Consider the following 23,241-nt stretch of genomic DNA (forward strand, 5'->3'; position numbering starts at 1 on the left):
AATACAGAATCCTCCACCAAGAAAGTGGAGTGCTTTTCTATTTTCACTCTGTCTACCACAGATTTAATTATTTGGATCACTTATAAATCTATACATTCGGCCCCAATGTTCACCCTTAGCTACAGAGTGTTATATCAGGCTGCCTCTGAGAGATTTGCCCAGGTCCCCTAAATCTCTCAAACTCAACATTTCCCAAACTGAACTCACTATCTTTTCCCTCAGTCGTTCTTCTGGATTCTCCATCTCCTTCAAAGATAGCAGATCCTCGGTATCTCTCTCCTTGACTATTACCCTGAGCTTCAGACTTACCTTCCTAAAATAGGAATCTGATTATATGATAATCTATGTTACATGGGAATAAATCCCCAAATCCTTAGCGCAGCCTACAAGGACATTTGTAATATAGCCTCTTGTCTTGCCACATTCTCCTCTTGTCTTGCCACCTACCTTGTCCCCGAAGTTCTTTAAGTGTGTGAGGCCACTTCATATCCTCATGGCTTTTCTTATGCTCTGGGAAAACTCTGCCTGGGAAATCCCTCTGCTCCTCGTCTTTCAAAGTCAGCTCACCCTTCTCCTTTTTGAAGTTTTTAGGACTTTCACTCCCGATAGAGTAGACAATTCTCTTCTGCGCCTGTTGTAAATTTGTTGTTGTCATCTACAAAATGTTTTGCACTTGTTTGTTTATACATCTGCCTCCCTGTTTGGGGGTTGTTGGATGGTCCCACCCTTCTCTGGCCTCATGTTTTCACTTGGGGGGTCTTCTGCTGGAGCATGCAGTCAGCCACTCTTCCTACTTCTGACTTAGTCCTCTCTGTGGAGGAGGACTGACCTACCTGGCTGGTGGGTGGCATCCACTGGCCTCTCGTTCTCAACTGGGTGGAGCTCATCTACTGAAAGTTCAAAAACACTCAAGAGTTGCATCTGTTCTATTACCATTCTCAGAGCCAGAAATCTTGGGAAGTGGGTCTACTCTGCAGCAATCTTGAAAAGCCAAGAATCTTTTTTTTTCACCCCCAGCTTTATTGAGATGTAATTGACATATACGCTGTGTAAGTTTAAGGTGCGCAAAGTGTTAATTTGATACCCTTATCTATTGCAAAATGATTATCACTACAGGGTTAGCTAACACCTTCATCATGTCACATAATTACCCTCTCTCTCTCTCTCTCTCTCTCTCTCTCTCTTTTGTGTGGTGAGAACATTTAAGATGTACTCACGTAGCAACTTTCAAATATATAAGCAGTGTTATTAACTATAATCACCATGCTGTTCATTGGATCCCCAGAATGTACTCATCTTATGACTGGAAGTTTGTACCCTTGACCACAAACTCCCCCTTTCCCCTGTTCCCAAGCCCCTGGTAACCACTTCTCTGCTCTCTGTTTCTATGAGTTCAGTTTTCTTAGATTCCACACATAAGTGAGATCATACAGTATTTGTCTTTCTCTGTCTTACTTCCCTTAGCATAATGCCCTCAAGGTCCATCCATGTTGTCATGAATGTCAGGATGTGAAGCCGGTCATCTTGGGAAGTAGGTCTGATCTGCAAACCTGCAGCTCTCCTTGGGTGGACACTTGGGAGTTCAAGGACTGTCAAATCTTGTCTAGATCTGGGTGATAAATCTACAGCCATTTTCTCCAATCCTTATGTCAATAATCTTGATACCTGACATCTTGATACCTGGAGGTCCCTGTGCTTTTCTTTTTTTCTTTCTTTCTTTCTTTCTTTCTTTCTTTCTTTCTTTCTTTCTTTCTTTCTTCTTTCTTTCTTTCTTTCTTTCTTCTTTTCAATTAATTGTGAACCCAGGAATCTATAGGTTGCCTAAAACTCCAAAATCCCTTCTGGGCAGACGTTTCCTTCATATATCATTCATCTTTGAATTCTCAATACCTCACACAGGTCCAGGCACACAACAGAAACTTGACAAATATTTACTAAATACAGTTTTACTGGAGTGTCATTTTAGTGCATGTAATGCGAAAAGGCACAAATCTTAAATGTGCAGCCTGATGAATTTCAGCACACACCACCCGCTTGTAACCACTGTCCCAAACAAGTTCTAGAACATTTCTGTCCCTCTAGAAAGTGTCCTTATGATTCTTCCCAATCAGTATCTCCTTTCTTCCAGAGATAACCACTTTTCTGGTTTCTTTCACCATAGACCAGATTCACTTGTTATTTCCCTTCATGTAACTGGAACCATACGGTGTGTATTTATTTTATCAGGGAGGAGATCTGGCTTCTTTCACTCAGCATAATGGTTTTGAAATTCATTCATGTCATCCTAGATATCAACTCGTTCTTCTCTTCTATTACTGCGTAGCACTCCATCATATAAATACGCCAAAATGTTTACGCACTCTTCTATTGATGGACATTTAGGTTATTTCCAGTTCTTGATTATTATGTGTAAATTTCCTATGAACACTTTCGTACAGTTTGTTTGTTTCTTCTGCAGACACAGACACTCAATTCTCCGAGGCATACGTAGGAGGGAATTCCTGGGTCATTGGTTGATATATGTTGATGGTATGAAACTGCCAAAGAATTCATCATTGGGAGGAAGGATGAACAAAACTCCTAAGAAATTCTTGGTCCATGGCTTTTTGTGGACACACACACAAACTCTCTTGGGTATGTGTGTTCGAGTAGAATAAGTGAGTCACGTGGTAGGTGTGTGTTCCTTTGCACGATGCTGCTGAACACTTTTCCAAAGCAGGGTCCTTTGTTGTACTCCTACCAGCACTGAATGTGTAGATTGTAGTTGCACCTGTACCACAGCCTCACCAACACCCACTACTGTCTTTTTCTTTGTAGATATTCTGCTGGATTTAATTCGCATTTAATAATTGTTGATAATAACACATATTCTAATTATTTCATTCTTTCCTATATCATTTTATACTTCATATGTCATTGGGACTTTCATGTGCATTTTCCTAATGAAATAATAGTATTGAGGATATTTTCATATATTTATTGGCTATTTGGATATCATCTTTTGTCAGGTGCCTGTTAAAGTCATCCTTCACCCATTTTTTAAAGTTGGGTGTTTTGTCTTTTCTGAAAAAAAACATTATTAGGAATTCTTCATATTTTCTGCACCCTTTATATATTAATGAATCCTTTGTCAGATACATATATTGCAAATATTTTTCCCAGTCTGAGCCTTGACTTTTCACTTTCTTAATGGTTGCTGAATAAATTGAAACATATTTTTAATCAGCAGGGAATGGTTATTTAAGAAAACAGCAAAAAAATATCATTTTGGAAAGATAAATAAGTATCTTTTTAAAGAGAAGAATTCATCTGTTTTTTTAATAATGTTTTTATGTCTGATTTTCTTAAAGTAGACATCATGGCCAGACAAAGTTTATGGTGAGTATGAACTTGGCCACAGGCTAGATACATTGGCAGGATGGGTGGTTATTGTCATATTCCAGTGGTTTGCAGTTTTGGCTGGTTCTTAGAATTATCTGGGGAACCTTATAATCATTTTTAACATCAAGACCTTGCACCTGGAGTTTCAGACTCAATCAGTGTGGCATGTGGCTAGGGCACTGGCAGGTTTTATAAAATTTCCAAGTAATTTTCCATTGTAGCCTCCTGCATTGAGAAGCGTGGTTTAAATGGTTACTAAGATTTGAGATTAAGAGTTTGGGAGTAGGAGAGGCATCTGATTTGATGTTTTAGAGTAACAGTAGGGGCTAATAAATAAACCTTTCCAAAGATAGAGTGTCTTAAGGAATATTTAGTTGCATTAAACAGAAATCCACTCAAAGTAAACAGAAAGAGGAGAGAGAGAGAACAAAGGAGAGTGGGTATTTATGGAAGGATATAGGGTATATCACAGAATCCAAGGAAAGCTGAACTAAGCCCCAGGAACTCATTGGCCAAGGTAGCTTTGGTGGCTTCGTAGGAAAGTATGGGCTGTCAGTCTAATGGACCAGCGCTAGATAACTGTCCACTCAGTCTTCTTGTCCAGCAATTCACATCCTCAAGAGAGCATCTGACTAGCCACACACAGCCAATGAATTGGCTCCTGAAGGCAGAGGTCCATTCCTCATCCAAGCAACTGTGCCAAAGGGCCATGATCACATATTACGGTTATGGCTACAGGAACCCGTTCTGTGTGTGTGTGTGTGTGTGTGTGTGTGTGTTTGTCTATTGGGGGCACAGTTCTCAAAGACAATGAGTCTGTACTGAGTAGGCATGCAAAAGAGAATAAAGGACAACCCAGATATATAAAAGGAAGAATTTGGTTGGAAAGAATGAAATAGTTAGAATATTTCTAACTGGTAGTATCAACAAGTCTTGAGTCTCCATTTGATGAATTTTTACCGCATTTTTACAATCTCACCTTGGCTTTCCTTCTGTCTGAAGGCATACTTCTCTAAGACTGTCTCCCCTGCAGGCGATTGTTTTGAGCTGAGAACACTTTAACTGAATAAGCATGATAAAAACATAGATGAGAATTCAAACTGCTGCAAAATAATGTATTTATACGTACATCAAAAACCCACTGCGATGATTTGGTTGTTTCCTGTTTTGTAGTACTTGTTCCTCTGTTCGTTTATGCACACTTCTTCCTCACTCCAGCCCATCAGTATGAAATATAAGACCTTATACTTGTGCTGAATAAAAGAGGCAACCAGACATGCGGCCTGCCTCAGAGCTCTGACACTGTCACACAGGGAAATTCAAAAGAAGAGAATGGACACTACTGTATCCATGTTATGAAAGGCAAAGTCAAGTCTGCAGCCACTTTCTCCAGTCTCAGGGACTGGATTAACTTGGAGGAAGGGGGTCACTGTTCAGTAAATGCTTATTGGAATAAATGTTTATTGGATAATTAACTCCTTGGACTGATGAGTAGGGAGTAGAGAGCCAAGAATGAGGCTAACATTTGCTCTGTAGTTATCTATGTGTGGCCATAGGTCAAGAATAGCAATGAGAGTGCCTTCTGATTGATAACGATGTAATGACTAGACAGGTGTTGCTTCAGACATTTGGTATCTGTCCCATCTTTGGGCCCTGCCTACACCTTTCTAGACAGACAAAAGTCAACCCAGTGACAGTCAACCATTTTTTAAAGCGTGAAAACTTTCTTCTCTTTTTAATGTTTTTTTTTTATTATTTTGAGAAAGAGAGAGAGAGAGAGAGAGAGAGAGAGAGAGAGCATGAGCAGGGGAGGGGCTAAGAGAGAGGGAGACACAGCATCCCAAGCAAGCGTCCAGGCTCTGAGCTGTCAGCATGGAGCCTGACACAGGGCTTGAACCCACAATGGTGAGATCATGACCTAAGCCGAAGTCGGTCGCTTCACCCACTGAGACATCCAGGAGCCCAACTTTCTTCTCTTTTTAAAACAGATTTATTAAATGTGTAAATCCAATGTTAAAACTGACGGAAGAAGAGTCAGTCCAGTTGAAGTAGGGGTAGAGAAACCCAAGGGCTCCCGCTGGGCTTTTCCTTAGCTGCCCCACGTTGGGCCCAAGATGCCATCACAGAACCCTGGGCCCAATAGGACTGTTTGAAAATCTAGCGTGGTTGGTGAAGCATGATGAAGCTTGATGAAGCCTGAAGAAGCAGCTGTTGAAGATCAACTGATACGTGCTTCAGATGAGAATATCATATTGAAAGAACATGCCCAAATCAAAAAGCAGGCTTCTTAGGAGACAAGAAGGACTGTTACAGCATGTCAGGAAGATAGATATCTGTATGAACATTTATCACCCTGAAAACAGAAGCAGCCAGGAAATATTCAAAAGAAGACTTGAGAAAACCACATTCCTAACATAAACTGCAGAACATAGAGGTTTCATACATTCTGATAAAGGAATATCTTTTCAAGCTTTCAAACTCAAAAAAATGTTCAATGAGATCAAGTTTGTCTAGACCAGCAGTTCGCAAACTTTAGAATGCATCAGAATCACCTGGAAGGCTTGTTATAGCACAGACTGATGGCCCCATTCCCAGAGACCCTAGTTCTCTAAGTGTGGCATTTTTTGGATTGGAGAATTTGCATTGGCCTCGGACCTACCCTAAGAGAATCTTTACATTATTCTTATAGAGAAGGGAAAAAATGAATAATGGTAACAGTAGTAATAGTGGGGGGACATAGCCATGTTTCTATCTATTCTCCTAGAATTTGTGATAACTAACCATAAAGGAAAAGCCTGGAGGCCATCAGACACATTCCTTTAGAAAGGAATGTTGCAGGAGTTCATAAAAAGGCAGGCAAGATTGGGTGGCATTAGACTTGGAGAGGAAAGATGGCCTGAGAAAGTTGGAAAGCCAGATCATTTCATTTTTGATAGTGTAGTTGCAAATTATGATGCCAGTAAGAGAGGAAATTGAATGACTAAATGGAATTCTGAAAAACTAGGCTTTCCAAAGCGCATGATAGAAAAAGTAAAACCAAGGGTGGTTCTAAGACGAGCCATAGATCCGTACAATAGTGTAGTAAAGCTAAAATCCAAATGGAGCTGAAGTCTGAAAGAAAAGAAAAATGTAGCCAAAACAGCTTTGCAATGAACAGTTAATAGTACAGAGACTACAATGAGCCTAATTCCCTTCTTGCTTTCATTTTATTGTTGTTGTTTTTGTCCACGAAAATAGGTTTTTGTATTTTTCAGAGGAAGAGATCATTAGATAGCACCTAACATCTCTTAACGGGATAAAATTTCCTGGATTCCAGCAAGAACTAATAAATAAAATTTCAAAACAGTATCACAAATCTTTAATAAGTCTTTGCCGTTTCTCTAGCAATAGAATGATGTCATCTGTAGATCAAAAGGATTGTGTCCCATTTATAAATGGGTCTATAAATTTAGGCCATTTATTCTATTTTCTCACCTTACTGCTTAGTGTTTTCCAAAACAATACTTCACAACAGTGATAAGAGTGGGCATGCCTTTCCAATTCCTAAATTTCGGTGAGAGAGTGTATTTCATCATTTAATGTCAATAACTACATTTGTTAGTTTTCTTTACATAGTTGTTTTTTTCCTATTTGGTATATTTTTTGTCTGTCATAAGTGAACGTGATTTTTAAACATAGCTACCATAAAGTTATCTAATGCGCAGACCAGATGATGAGTTGACCAAAAGTTGTTCATTTGAACACCTACTCAACTGAAGAGGTGATGAGCTACATTACTGTCTAAAAAGTATGTCTCCAAGGTTCTTAAGGGCCATTATGTGGAAGAGGAATTAGTCTTATTCTAAAAAGACCCCCAAATCAAATAGGTGCTGTAGGGCAGAAGCTGCAGCAATATGGATTTTAGTTCCACGTAAGATTTTTCTAGAAGTCACTCCTGTCCAGATATGGACAGTTTTTGGCTACTGGAAGTAATAAGTGGAAATTGCTATCTTCCCTCCCTCACGTCACTGCCTTTTGCCCAAGAGAGAAGCATGGTTCCCTGACTGGCAAAATGTCTAAAGTTAGTAGATGTTGTTTATGGTCTATGTTTCGGTGTAGGTAACATATCAAGGATTGTCTTCAACCTCTTCCACAGAGGGCTGGGCAAGTGTCTGTCTGACACACCCACCCCTACCCATGTACACCACAAGGCCTAGGTCTGGGCCTACCACCCTCTGCAACCTAGCTTTACCTCAGTAAAAGAGCCTCATGCTCCCTCATCACCCCTGACTCTTTCACCTGTTCACAACTTGGCAGCTCTCTTAACCCCATCCTTCTGGGGTTTTATGAAGGTTTCACAACATAGGAATGGTTGATTAAATCAGTGGCCTTTGATGATTGAGTTCCAGCTGCTGCCCCTCTCCTCTCTCCAGAGGTCAGGGGGAGGGGTGGGACTGAAAGTTCCAAACTTCAAGTTACTTGGCTGGTTCCCCAGGTTACCAGTCTCCATCCTTCGGGGCTTGCCAAAAGTCACATCATTAACATAACAAAATACACAGATCACTCTCATCACAGAGGAAATTCCAAGGGTTTTAAGAGTTCTAAAGCCAGAAACAGGGATGAAAACTAAATATGTATTTCTTATGCTAAGTCACAAAATCACACTCCTTTTATTTCTCTACAGGTTCAGAGCTCAGAGGGCAGAGAGATTAAATTAATTAACAGCCTGAAATCTCAACATTGGGGGCACAATAGAAAAGATTAAGCATTGAATACAGTTGATGGGGCTTATCTTTCATTTCAACCCTAAGATTGTATGACTCTTAGTGACTTGACTGCTCAATTCTATCCCCTTCTCTCGCACAAGGAAGCATGGAGGCGTGCAGGAGAGTCGCTTTAGGACCTTCGGCAGGAGGATGGCCCAAATCGGGTTTGAAAACATGTTTCAGATTTGCTTTTATTTCCCCCTAGGATGGTATTCAGGTCCAGTAAGCAAAATGGCTCTTCTTAGAGCAGGGAAAACCAACTATCACAGAAGAGGGAAACCAGAGGATGGACATGAATTAAATGCTGTTTTTCACCTTTTTTTTTGTAATAGAAACTATGTTTTTACTTCAGGAAGAAGTCTTAGCTATAAAGGAAATGAAAGGAAGGGAGGAGGGATACCGATGAAAAAAAAAACAACAAGAAATTCACTAGCACTTCTTGTTCTGTTTCTCTGAAGGTCACAATTGCAGATATTTTGATAAAGACATCCTCTTTAATGCTTCTGGTCTTTTCACACGATGGGGAGATACAGTTGGCACTGATTAGTCAGAGCCAACACCTTACCTTGAATTGGAGTAGAAGGTAGGAGGCTGGGGAAACAGAAGAGGTTTTTCATTTTCTCCGAAGGCCAATCTTCATCATTTTTGTAACCACACATGTATGTGTATGTAGGAAACAATCCTCTGGTTTAAGAATGTGTGTTTTAGAAAATGAGAATGTACAGTGGGGAATCACTATTAGGAGTTACCAGACTAGAAAAAGAACTTGAAATGCATCCTGTATTCAAATAGGATCATAGATGAACCACTGGGAAAAAAAAAAATCAATAACCTATCATTGAGTTTGTAGTTAAATATGTAAGAAATGCTAGGAGATAATTTCTTGAAATCTTTATGGCAAAAGACTTTTTAAATAATTTTTTTGATGTTTATTTATTTTTGAGAGAGAGAGACAGAGCACAAGCAGGGGAGAGAGAGAGAGAGAGAGACAGAATCCGAAGCAGGCTCCAGGCTCTGAGCTGTCAGCACAGAGCCCCACATGGGGCTCAAACTCAACGAACTGAGATATCATGACCTGAGCCAAAGTTGGACACTTAACAAAATGAGATACCCAGGCACCTCAGCAAAAGACATTTTTATATAAGATACTGAATAGTATGCCTGTAACCAGTACACAAATCCCTTTTGAAATGGAAATTAAGAAAGGAATGCAGGCCCCCCCTAGAAATAAAATCAGCAATTATTGCCATGAATCTCTGGGAAAATCCAGGAACACACATCCAATGAAGATAATGTGTGTGTAAGAAGTAATCAGAGCTGGAACATGAATGTAATTTAAAAAAAAAAAAAACAAAACTTAAATGTGATAACTTTTTTTGTTGCCTGTTGAAAGAATGTGCTAACAAAAGGAAGACTGTCTCCAGAGCTCCCTAAAGGGAGCCCCCTGGGACAAGACTTTGTTTTCCAAAGGGAGGGTGTTTTAGGCACCCAACACCTGTACTTCCTTTGAGGATGGATACAGACGCTACTGTAGGAGCCATCTGGAGGCAATTTGGCCACTGGTCAGTCTTGCCTTTATCCTCTTAGGTTCCACATGTCTCTCTTCTAGACCCTTCTCTCATTTCCTGCCCCTTAAAAGGAAATGAGAAGTAGACCCTCAGAAGTAGAAGAGGTATTAAGGTTACCTAGTTGGTGATCTGAACTGGTGATGTCTTGACACACTGGTGGGCATCTACCCAAGTGAAGGAATGTGGCAAGTAATCTGTTACAAAGATCCTAGCACTCACCAGTTTCGCAAACGAGATTACAGTCATCCTTAGAACTTCATTTTGACTAACCTCTGTACGGCTATCCTTTTGAAAGAAAAGTAAATGGAATTTGGGCTGGTACCCATTCCGGGAATCTGTCTGGGGGATATTTTGGCGTATTGCATGTGTGTTGGTACATAGCCACTTCAGTGACCCATGGGATGCACCCAGGCTGTCTCCGTCCCATCGTCCCCGTTGTGTCCATCAGACCCACTTGCAAGTTCCCTCTCTGTATTCAAACCAGAGGTGAATCACATATACAGTGGCACACAGTGATGATGAAATCCTGGGTAGTGGAACTTTGTGCACATTATCATGAAAGAGCCATAGCACGGGCCATTTTAATAACACCAGATGCAGTTCAAAGACTCCCTGCCTGTTCACCAGGAGCACTCAAAATGAGAGTCCTCAACTCTCTGTTACTTCCTAAATATTTCCAACAGCTAAATATTTTCAACACCTCTGTCTTCGAAGTTTTCGAAACTAGATCAAAAGCCTTCCAACTTTATATTGTCTGTAAGAAACCCACTTTAAATATAAAGATACATATAGGTTAGAAGTAAATGGATGGAGAAAAATACACCCTGCTAACACTAATCCAAGAAATCAGGAGTAGCTGTATTAATTACAGACAGAGTAGACTCCAAAGCAAGGAAAGTTGTCAGAATAAAGGAGGGCATTACATAATGATAAAAGGGGTCAATTCTCCAAGAAAATGTAACAGTTCTTAACGTGTTTGCACCTAACAGCAGCATTAAACCATGTGAGTCAAAAGCTGATAGAATCACAAGGCTTATAGATGAAACCCCTATCACAGTTATGGATAGAGAGATTTCCTCTCTCAGAAATGGATTCAGCAAGCAGAAAATCAGTAAGGACCTAGCTGAACTTAACAATACCTTCCATCAACTGGATGTAAGGATTTGAAGACCACTTCATTCAACAACAGCGAAATACACATTTTTCTCAAGGTCACATCAAACACACGTTCTGGGCCATAAAACACATGTTAACAAATTTTTTAAAAAGTAGAAACCATACAATGGAATTAAGTTAGAAGTCAGTAACAGAAAGATAACTGGAAATCCTCCCCCCCCCAAATATGTGGAGATTAAACCACACACATACCTAAGTAGCACGTAGTTGCAAGAAGAAATCTCAAGAGAAATTTTAAAATATTTTGAACCAAGTTAAAATTAAAACACAACTTACCAAATTTGTGGGATGCAAAGAAAGGAGTGCTTTGAGGGAAATTGATAGCATTGAGTGAATATATTAGAAAAGAAGAAAGGTCTAAAATCAATTGTGTAAGTTTCTGCCTTAGAAACCTAGAGAATGGAGAGCAACTTAAGGCTAATGGAAACAGAAGGGAAAAAAATGATAAGAATTAGAGTAGATATCAATGAAGTTGAAAACAGGAAATCAATGAAACCAAAAGCTGGTTCTTTGAAAAGATCAATAAAATCAATGAGCCTCTAACCAGGCTAAGAAAAAAAGAGGGAAGACAAAAAGTATTAATATCAGAGGGGCGCCTGGGTGGCTCAGTTGGTTGAACATCCCACTTCAACTCACATCATGGTCTCGAGGTCAGTGATTTCGGGCCCCACGTCAGGCTCTGTGCTGACAGCTCAGAGCCTGGAGCCTGCTTCAGATTCTGTGTCTCCCTCTCTCTCTGCCCTTCTCCCAATCACACTCTGTCTCTGTCTCTCTCTCAATGTCTCTCAAAAATGAATTAATGTTAAATTTTTTAATATTAATATTAGAAATGAAAGGGGACATCATAACCAACAGGAACATTAAAAGGATAATGAAGGAATCCTCTGAACAACTCTATGCGCACAAATTTTATAGACTAGATAAAATGGACCACATCCTTGAAAGACATAACCTGCCAAAACTCACACTTCCAAAAGTAAATACACTCTTGCCATAAAAAAACAGCAATCACACTCTTCGGTATTTACCCACAAGGGTAGAAAAGCTATGCCCACACAAAAACCTGCACACATATATTTATAGCAGCTTTATTCATAATTGCCAAAACTTAGAAGCAACCATGATGTTCTCCAGTAAGTAGAGGGATAAACAAACTGTGGTCCATCCAGACAATGGAATGTTATTCAGCACTGAGAAGAGATGAGCTATCGAGCCATGAAAAGACATAGAAGAACCTTTCAATGCGGATTGCTAAGCATAAGAAGCCAATCCGAAAAGGCTCCATACTGTATGATTCCAGCTGTATGACATTCTGGAAAAGGCAGAACTGAGACAATAGAAACATCAGTGGTTGCCAGGGGTTGGGGGTGGGGAACCAACAGGCAGAGCAAGGAGGACTTCTAGAGCAGCGAAACTACTCTGTATGACACTATAGTTGTAGACCCATGTCCTTACACATTTGTGCGAATCCACAGAATTCTCCAGAATATTTTCGGGGTTTATCTCCCATTCTCGGCAGTTCATGAGTAGTCTACCATTGTTATTCAGGATCTGTATGATGTTTTCTGAGGTCAGACTGGCGAATTTAATAGAAATATGAGACTACCACCTTGCATCATTTAGATCAGGGGTTCACAAACTATGGCCCGTGGGCCAAATCTGACCTACTGCCTGTTTTGTACAACCTGCAAGCTAAGAATGGTTTTTACTATTTTAAACGGCTGAGAAAAAAAATCAAAAGAAGAATATTTTGGGGCCCCTGGGTGGCTCAGTCTGTTGGGCGTCCGGCTTCAGCTCAGGTCATGTTCTCATGGTTTGTGGTTCGAGCCCTGCATCAGGCTCTGTGCTGACAGCTCAGAGCCTGGAACCTGCTTCCGATTTTGTCTCCCTCTCTCTGGCCCTCCCCCAATCATGCTCTGTCTCACTCTCTCTCTCAAAAATAAATGCACATTAAAATTTTTTTTTAAATAAAAAAAGAAAATAATATTTTGTGACACACAGAAGTTACACGAAGCTCAAATTTCAGTGCTCGTAAGTACGGTTTTATTCAAACTCAGAAACATTATTTCATTCACATATTTTCCATAGCTGCTTTTTGCCATTATAGCAAAGACAGATGCTTGTACCAGAAACTGTATGACCTGTAAATCCTAAAATATTTCCCAACTCCTGCTTTAGATCCTTATGCATGGCACTGACCTTTGCCACCCTTCCTATTCCCTGGGGTACAGTATTGCTTTCTATCTTGGCCTGGGAAGAGGGAGCTTCAGAATCATCTTTCAACCTTTCCCACTCTACTAGCCCTCAACTCAGGCCAAGGAACCAAAGTGGGGAGCTTGCCAGCTCTCATGTACATTAGTGTAAATCACACATTCAGAAACTGGGAAAATGGACCACTGAGTGGGTCCATGTAGGAGGACCTTGGTCAGGACTCTATGTGATGTTCTCTTATACCCCAACTTACACAAGGGAGCCATGATAACCCTTCAAGTCTCCAGGTGTCAATGTCAACAAGAATCCTCAACATTTTTTGTTCTCTTTCCCTAGCACAGCCGCCTAAGTAAGGGACCACAGTTTCCTTGGGTGGAGGGCTGGGGCATTATTACTCTGTGTGCTGGTGATGGTGTGCTCTTCTTCCTGGGGAATGAGCCTCCTCTGTTAATGGGTTCTGGGGTCTGATACCTGGCTCAGATCTGGAGATTGGGCAAAGCATGATGAATTTTTATGAGGATGTCTTCCCTCAGACAGCTGGTCAACCATCCTTTGTTTCTTCTGATGGTACAAACTGAGTAGTACCTGTGCTGGCTGCCCAGCTAGGCTCACTTACAGCCATGGGGGCCCTTGTAATAGAAGTCAGGTGCCAGCTCTTAAGCACCAGAAGACAAGGGGTCAGGGGAGTCTGGGATGAGGAGGTGCAGTTATCACAATGAGTAGATGGGGTGGGGTGGACAGGCAGCCATGCAAGCCTGAGCTGCAGAGTTATGGAGATTGCTGTTGGAATATGGCATTCCAGGGGGGACAAAATCCCCGACTGGTTTATGCTGCTCCTCAACCCTAGATAGAGTCTAAGGGCTAGGGGGACATAGAGAGATGATTCTGTCATGCGGAGAAAAGGTCTTTGCATTGTCTTAAAACAAGGGGGAATGCTGGCTGGGCATAGTTTCCGGTGTTCTCCACCCTTCCACTTAGGAGATAAGAGCCCCTTTGTAAGCTACTGGGAAATTTCTCTGGCTCTCAAACATGTCTTTCAGTTGCTTGTTAAATGCCCACATGCTGTTATTTGTTCCTTGTAAAAATACTGATGAAATCTAGCAATAGCCATTTGCTATGGTCTGAATGTTTGTATGCTCCATAACCCCAAAGGTGATGATATTAGCAGAGGGAGGTGATTGGGTCATGAGGGTAGAGCCCTCATGAATGGGATTAGTGTCCTTATAAAGAAGACTCCAGAGAGTCTCCTAACACCTTCTGCCATCTGAGGACTCAGCAAGAAGATGGCCATCTATGAACCAAGGAGTTGGCCCTCACCAGACACAGAATCACCAGCACCTTGATCTTGGACTTACAAACCTCCAGAACTATGAGAAATAAATTTCTGTTCTTTATAAGGTGGCCACAGTCTATGGTATTTTGTTATACTAGCTCAGATGGACTTAGACACATCCAATCTCATTGTCCTTATAGATCCTATTTCCCCGAAATTTTTTAAACGTTTATTTATTTTTGAGGGAGGGAGAAAGAGAGTGAGAGAGAAAGAGAGCTGGGGAGGGGCAGAGAGAGAAAGAGAGAGGGAATCCCAAGCAGGTTCCATGTTACAAGCACAGAGCTGGATGTAGGGCCTGAACCCATGAACTGGGAGATCATGACCTGAGTCAAAATCAACAGTCGGACTCTCAACTGATGACCCACCCAAGGCGCCCTTCCTTGAACTTCTCAAATACCTTCCACCTCATGGCAGCTGGTACATTCCCTTCCCCTGGCATACCATTGCAACCCACCGAGACAGTGCTCCAAAATTATAACCGTTCCCATCCGTTTAGTTTTACTAACTTTTCTCAGTCTTTGTGTTTTCAGCTGGTCTGTTATCAGACATGCCATTTCCACTGAAACCTTTGTGCTAATTTCCTGAGCAAAAGCTGCCTAGGTTTCATGTCTTTTCCCCCTATCATATCTTCCTTTAAATCTCTGCTTTGGGTTCTTATTTACAGAGGCCAATATTTTATCACATTTTAAAAATTCATGGCAATACATTAGGTCCAGACTCATCAGTTATATAGCACAATATATTTCTCAGTTAATTTTACTTTCTTCCTTTTTTTTTGTTATAACTTTGTATTGTTCTGTGTTAGGGACATTTTCTGTTTTTGTAACAACTTCAATGAGTCAAGTCTTTTTTAAGCAAGACATTCACAGGGGGCTTGGGTCAGGAATATCCTGGGGCCAGGGGCCAGAAGAGCAGAAATTCTTAGGCATGGGTTGGAGTCTGTTCTTTTCTTTTTTTAATTCTTTTTTAAATTTTATTTAAATCTAAATTAGTTAACATATAGTGTAATAATGGTGTCAGGAGTAGAATTTAGTGATTCATCACTTACATATAACACCCAGAGCTCACCCCAACATGGGCCCTTCTTAATGCTCATCCCCCATTTAGCCTGTCCCCCCACCCAACACACCTTTGGCAACCCTCAGTTTGTTCTCTGTAGTTAAGGGTCTCTTATGGTTTGCCTCCCTCTCTGTTTTTATCTTATTTTTCCTTCCCTTCCCCTATGTTCATCTGTTGTGTTTCTTAAATTCCACATATGAGTGAAATCATAAATTTGTCCTTCTATGACTGACTTATTTCACTTAGCACAATACCCTCTAGTTCCATTGTTGCAAATGGTAAGATTTCATTCTTTTTTTAATTTGTTTTTTTAATGTTTATTTATTTTCGAGAGACAGAACCTGAGCGGGGGAGGGGCAGAGAGAGAGGGAGACACAGAATCTGAAGCAGCTCCAGGCTCTGAGCTGTCAACACAGAGCCCGATGTAGGGCTCGAACTTATGAACCGAGAGATCATGACCTGAGCTGAAGTTGGATATTTAACTGACTGAGCTACCCATGTGCCCCAAGATTTTGTTCTTTTTGATCACCTAGTAATATTCCATTGTGTGTGTGTGTGTGTGTGTGTGTGTGTGTGTGCGCGCGCGCACATGCGTGTGTATCACATCTTCTTTATCCATTTGTCAGTTGATGGACATTCAGGGCTCTTTCCATAATTTGGCTGTTGTTGATACACTGCTAAAAAGATTGGGGTGCATATGTACCTTCGAATCATCATTTTTGTATCCTTTGGATAAATACCTAGTAGTGCATTGCTGGGTCATAGGGTAGCTCTATTTTTAATTTTTTGAGGAACCTCTATACTGTTTTCCAGAGCAGCTGCACCAGTTGCATTCCCACCAACAGTGCAGAAGTGTTCCCCTTTCTCCACATCCCCACCAGCATCTGTTGATTCCTGAATTGTTCATTTTAGCCGTTCTGACAGTTGTGAGGTGCTATCTCATTGTGGTTTTGATTTGTGTTTCCCTGATGATGAGTGATGTTGAACATCTTTTCATGTCTCTGGTGGCCATCTGGGTGTCTTCTTTGGAAAAGTGTCTATTTGTGTCTTCTGCCCATGTCTTCACTGGATTATTTGTTTTTTGGGTGCTGAGTTTGATAAGTTATTTATTTTGGACACTAACCCTTTATCTGATATGTCATTTGCAAATATCTTCTCCCATTCTGTTGGGCCTTTTAGTTTTGTTGATTATTTCCTTCACTGTGCAGAAGTCTGGAATTGTGATGCCTCCAGATTTGGTTTTCTTTTTCAACATTACGTTGGCTATTCGGGGCCTTTTCTGGTTCCATACAAATTTCAGGATTGTTTGCTCTAGCTTTGTGAAGAATGCTGGTGTTATTTTGATAGCGATTGCCCTGAATGTGTAGATTGCTTTAGGTAGTATCGACATTTTGACAATATTTGTTCTTCCGATCCATGAACATGAAATGTTTTTCCATTTCTCTGTGTCTTCTTCAATATCTTTCATAAACTTTCTATACTTTTCAGAGTACAGATCTTTTACTTCTTTAGTTAGGTTTATTCCTAGGTATTTTATGGGTTTTGGTGCAATTGTATATGAGATTGATTCCTTGGTTTCTCCTTCTGCTGCTTCATTATTGGTGTACAGAAATGCCCCAGATTTCTGTACATTGATTTTATATCCTGCAGCTTTGTTGAATTTGTGTATCATTTCTTGCAGTTTTTCGGTGGAGTCTTTCAGGTTATCCACATAGAGTCTCATGTTGTCTGCGAAGAGTGAAAGTTTAACTTCTTCTTTGTGTTCTTTTTTTTAAACTTTATTTCTCTCTATTGGAAGCTGCAAGGTGTTTCTTCCCTCTACTCTGCCTCAGAGTTTCCCTCACAGCTTCCTGCAAAAATGCTTTTCCTCAGCCACCCCACCTCCTCTGCTTCTGCTAAGTTTCATTTCTACTGGTTCAAAGAAAGGAATGTTGGTGTTGCTCATCAAGGTAAGCCTCTTACTCTAGAGAGCTGTGTTCTTGGGGCATCTGAGATGTTGAGTGCCAGGAGGTTTATCCTGTGCTGTTTTTCTTTCCCTGCAGCCTTCTGACAACACTTCCCCAGTGTCCAGAGCTGGAGGGTGCATTCCACTTAAAGATGGAGTTTGCACTTCCATTTCTGATCCTGTCTGCAGCTTCAGGTAAACATCTGGGAAGATAAATATCAGTGCCAACTCTACTTTGCCCTTTTAAAACTGGAGGGCTCATTCAGCCTAGGCTTTGATACTCAAAGTTAAATAAAATTCTTAGTTTCTGGCGGGAACCCTCTTGCACTGTTGGTGGGTATGCAAACTGGTGCAGCTGCTCTGGAAAACATTGTGGAGGTTCCTCAAAAAATTAAAAATAGATCTACCCTATGACCCAGCAATAGCACTGCTAGGAATTTACCCAAGGGATACAGGAATGCTGATGCACAGGGGCACTTGTACCCCAATGTTTATAGCAGCACTTTCTTTTTTAATTTTTTTTTAACGTTTATTTATTTTTGAGACAGAGAGAGACAGAGCATGAACAGGGGAGGAGCAGAGAGAAAGGGAGACACAGAATCCGAAACAGGCTCCAGGCTCTGAGCTGTCAGCACAGAGCCCGACGCGGGGCTCGAACTCATGGGCCGTGAGATCATGACCCGAGCTGAAGTCGGACACTTAACCGACCAAGCCACCCAGGCGCCCCATATAGCAGCACTTTCAACAATAGCCAAATTATGGAAAGAGCCTAAATGTCCATCAACTGACAAATGGATAAAGAAGATGTGGTTTATATATACAATGGAATACTACTTGGCAATGAGTAAGAATGAAATATGGTCATTTGTAGCAACATGGATGGAACTGGATTGTGTTATGCTAAGTGAAATAAGTCAGGCAGAGAAAAACAGATACCATATGTTTTCACTCATATGTGGATCCCGAGAAACTTAACAGAAGACCAGCGGGGAGGGGAAGGAAGAAAAAAAATGACAGAAAGGGAAGGAGGCAAACCATAAGAGACTCTTAAATACCGAGAATAAACTGAGGGTTGATGGGGGGTGGGGGAGAGGGGAAAGTGGGTGATGGGCATTGAGGAGGGCACTGGTTGGGATGAGCACTGGGTGTTGTATGGAAACCAATTTGACGACAAATTATATATTGTTATATATTATATATATAAATTATATATATTATATAGATAATATTATATATATTATATATAATATATATATATATATATATTATATATATATATATCTTAACCATCATATTGATCTTGGATAAGTTTCTAAGAAACTGGGCTCAGAAATTCCAAGATAGAACTCAGTAAAATCAAAGGAGCCATCCAAGAATTTTAAGTCCTACTGCAATGTTAGAAATAAAGTGTTATGTCAGACTTAAAAGTATTTTTCACCACACAGACATGGATGTCACAGTGAGCCTGGTCTCTGTGCATCTTTGATTAGTGGAGTAAAGCATAGAGTTTAAGAGAACATGTTTTGGAATCAAGGAGCTCTGGGTTCATATATTTAAAACCTTGGGCAAATTCTCTCAGCTGCCATTTCTTCATCATAAGTGGGGCTGATGATAGCTACCTTCTAGGGCTCTTATGAAGGATAAATTAGATAATGTATGCAAATCATTCAGCTCAGAGCCTGCTATATAGAAAGTGCTTGAAAAATGGCATCATCTGTCAGAGTGGGAAGAACAGGAGGGCTCCAATGGAGTGTGGAGACTAAACTGCAGAGTAACAGAGCACCAGAGGCTTATCTGGTGTAGCATTGCCCTTAGGTAAATTACCTTCTGGTCAGGAGGCAGCTTATTATAATAAAAAGCATGTTGAGGTGCCTGGGTGGCTCAGTCGGTTAAGCACCAGACTCTTGGTTTCAGCTCAGGTCATGATTTCACAGTTTGTGGGTTCAAGCCCCACATCAGGCACTGACACTGTAGAGTCTGCTTGGGAGTCTCTCTCTCCCTCTCTTTCTCTGCCACCTCCCCCCAAAAAATGAATAGATAAACTTACAAAAAAAAAGCATACAGACTTTAAAGATAGTAAACCAGACCTGGGCCTTCATCACAGTTCAGCTACTTTCTAACTGTGTAACTTCAGCACATTACTTGAGCCTCAGTTTCCTGTTTGTAACAACATCCGTCTCAATGAGTATTTCAAGATAAAAGAGAGGTGATTTATGTTAAAATCCCCAGCATAGGTCATCACTGGCTGTCTACGTTTCTGTGGATGTCTTACCTCCATGCTGGGTTGTCACCACTACTCTCTGCAATGCTTCTCTCCACGGAGGAAGAGTATAACTTGAAAGGGTTACTAATCCCTCGAAACCCTCTGATCACAGATAAACTCATTTCCCGATCCTGCCACGTAAGCCACTGATCTGGTTTTGAAGACCTGATCACACATTGAAGACCACATTAAGGTTGTCACTCAAAGCTGTACTCATGATCAAAGCTGTGGAGCAAGGCTTGCTTCTGCCCAAGCACTCTGGGGATGGCACCAAACGACATGATAGAAAAGATAACAGACCTCCATGGAGTCACTTGCTCACAGATCAAGCTCTGGGTCTGGTTGCTTGAAGAGCGGGAAAGTCAGTGATGGAAATTGATAAAGACAGTTCATAGTTTTATTGACCACTTTAGGTGAATGCATATGTAAATTCAGCATCTAAAAAAATATCCACATGAAAGTCATAAAATGTGCACAGAAATTATGGCTTTTAAAAAATAAATTTCGGGGCGCCTGGGTGGTGCAGTCGGTTAAGCGTCCGACTTCAGCCAGGTCACGATCTCGCGGTCCGTGAGTTCGAGCCCCGCGTCAGGCTCTGGGCTGATGGCTCGGAGCCTGGAGCCTGTTTCCGATTCTGTGTCTCCCTCTCTCTCTGCCCCTCCCCCGTTCATGCTCTGTCTCTCTCTGTCCCAAAAATAAATAAAAAACGTTGAAAAAAAATTTTTAAAAAAATAAAAAATAAATTTCTTTTTTTAATTTTTAAAAGTTTATTTATTTATTTTGAGAGAGATAGAGGCAGCGTGAATAGGGGAGGAGCAGACAGAGGGAGAGAGAGAATCCAAAGCAGGCTCCTCGCTGCCAGTTCAGAGCCCAACTAGTGGGCTTAAACCCATAAAACCGAAAGATCAAGACCTGAGCTGAAACCCAGAATTGGACACTTAATTGACTGAGCCACCCAGGCACCCCTTAAAAGGTAAATTTCTGGGGTGCCTGGGTGGTTCAGTTGGTTAAGCGTCCGACTTTGGCTCAGTTCATGATCTCGTGGTTCGTGGGTTTGATCCCTGCATCGGGCTCTGTGCCGACAGCTCAGAGCCTGGAGCCTGTTTCAGATTCTGTGTCTCCCTCTCTCTCTGCCCCTCCCCTGCCTGCGCTCTGTCTCATTCTCAAAAATAAACATTTTTTTAAAAAAGTAAATTTCTTATTGAGAAGAGTAGTTTCCAATATATCAAAATAATTAAAAACTCATGGAAAATCTGGTCAAACAAGACATCAGTTGGTAGAAGATGAATCAAAAATTGTTTTCTAATTCAGAAAATTCTGCAAACTTGAAAAATACTTTACTGGGAAAATATACAAATAAGCAAAAAACATAAATAAAGTGCTGCTGTAATCCCACCTGTCTGGAGAAACCTATATTGGCAAATAATACTTAGATACTTTCCCTGTATATATATACTTATTTTTGAAACAAAAATGGGATCCTTCCATATAAATTGTCATTTATACGTAATTGAATTTTACGGAGTCTTTTTTTTCAAGTTTTATTTATTTTTGAGAGAAAGAGGGCATGAGTTGGGGAGAGGCAGAGAGAGAGGAAGACACAGAATCTGAAGCAGGGTCCAGGCTGCGGGGCTCGAACTCACAGACCGTGAGATCATGACCTGGGCTGAAGTCAGATGCTTAACTGGGTGACTGAGCCACCCAGGTGCCCCAAATTTTACTGAGTCTTTATTATTGACCAAGCCATTTGTTTCTAGACTTCTGCTATTATGAACATCACAGAGCAGAAACAACTGTAGAGATCGACTTGAGAAAAAAATGTGAGGAGAAAACCAAAACATGTTTCTACGAAATGGAGAAAACTACTTAGAGATCTATAAATGTAAAAAGAAAACCTCGTCCGTGGTAGACCAAAAGGATTACTACACACACGTGCACAGTCCCTGGCAATGACTCTTCTTGACCAAATTAGAATTTTGATCAAACTGTCATTTTATCAGCTTGTTTCCTTTCAGTGCACCCAGCCTCTGCTTCCTCACCTCTGGACCCTCCCCCAGCTCTGTTGTCCTACCTGCTGCTTCATTTCCTGCCGGCCCAAGCGTCTCCCTCACGTCCTGTGTCTCTAGGACACCTGACCTGCTCTTTTCCAGTGTTCCATTAATCCTGCCATCCACTTTCTGCCCTCCTTGCTCCAGGCTGCTGAGCACTGCTGGAGAAAAACCTCCCAGCTTGTTTTGCTAGGTGTCACTAGGTATGTTTGCCTTCAGCCTGGACTGTCCTCCCCGCCGTCCTTCCACCCCAACGCCAAGACAAGCCTCTTGTCTCATCCCTCTTCAGAATCTCCACAATTTGTTTATCTTGCCTGCTAATTGCATGGCCTGGGCTATACTCCTCCATCGTGTTAAGCCTCCGATTCTCAGTTTGTAAAATAAAGGTAGTATTAGTTACCTTTGACAGGAAGTGGAAGACAGAATGATGTTTCTTTTTTTTAATGTTTATTAATTATTTTTGAGAGAGAGAGAGCACGTACAAGCAGGGAAGGGCAGAGAGAGAGAAAAGGAGACACAGAATTCGAAACAGGCTCTAGGCTCTGAGCTGTCAGCACAGAGCCCATTGCGGGGCTCGAACCCATTGTGAGATTATGACCAGAGCTGAAGTTGAACGCTCAACCGGCTAAGCCACCCGTGCACCCCTAGAATGATGTTTCTTTTTTTTTTAATTTTTTAAATGTTTATGCAGTTTTGAGAGAGAGAGAGAGAGAGAGAGAGAGAGAAGTACAAGCAGGGGAGGGACAGAGAGAGAGGGAGACACAGAATTTGAAGCACGATTCAGGCTCTGAGCTGTCAACACAGCACAGAGCCCGACACAGGGCTCGAAGTCACAAACCTGAGCCGAAGTTGGATGCTTAAGACTGAGCCACGCAGGCACCCTTAGAATGACATTTCTAATATGCATAGCAATGAGGGGGAAAAAAAGATGTCCTCCTGAGAATTAAACTAGAAGATTCGCAAACAATGAAGGCGATTACATCTGCGGTCTGTAAGCCAAAAAGTTGTCCATAAACATGGGATGTTATGATTTGGAAATGCACAGAAGTCCAACCAGAAGAAAAGAGGGGGTGGTCGCAAATAACCAGCTGAGCAGACCCTTCCTGCCAAGCAGGGAGGCTTGGTACACAGCCAATTCCACTCGGTGGGTCCTGAGGGCTGTGCACTTCAGACTCAGGGCTTTTGCACACCTACCTGTGCTTTGATCAGGGGGTGGGGAGACACAGTCTAGACTCTGCCTTTGTTCTCAGGGCCCCTTTCCCTCAGAGCTTGGTAGAGAGCCAGAAACTATCAGAGGCACCCAGTGAGGCTGCTTTCTTTCTTAAATGTTCAGTGAACCTATCCTAGTTCATCGATGACTTCCCGTCTCCTTTTTCATGAACCACATTTTAATTTGGCCTGAGAGCTTGGCCAGAGCCCCCTTTTTCCCTCGGCGCTGCTGAGACAGAGCACTGGCTATGCAATCAGGTGTGTGTGTGTGTGTGCACCTCCTCACTGCACTTGCTACCCATG

The 23,241-nt window shown here is 41.4% G+C and overlaps 1 protein-coding gene across 1 annotated transcript in view; it reads right to left on the minus strand.

Moving 5' to 3' along the window:
• IL2RA (interleukin 2 receptor subunit alpha) overlaps nucleotides 1-23,241 on the minus strand; it is a 104,376-nt gene that overhangs the window by 73,456 nt on the left and 7,679 nt on the right. The gene's annotated exons all lie outside the window — the stretch shown is intronic.

The sequence above is a fragment of the Panthera leo genome, chromosome B4 (genome assembly GCF_018350215.1).
Source record: "Panthera leo isolate Ple1 chromosome B4, P.leo_Ple1_pat1.1, whole genome shotgun sequence".
NCBI classification, from domain to species: domain Eukaryota; kingdom Metazoa; phylum Chordata; class Mammalia; order Carnivora; family Felidae; genus Panthera; species Panthera leo.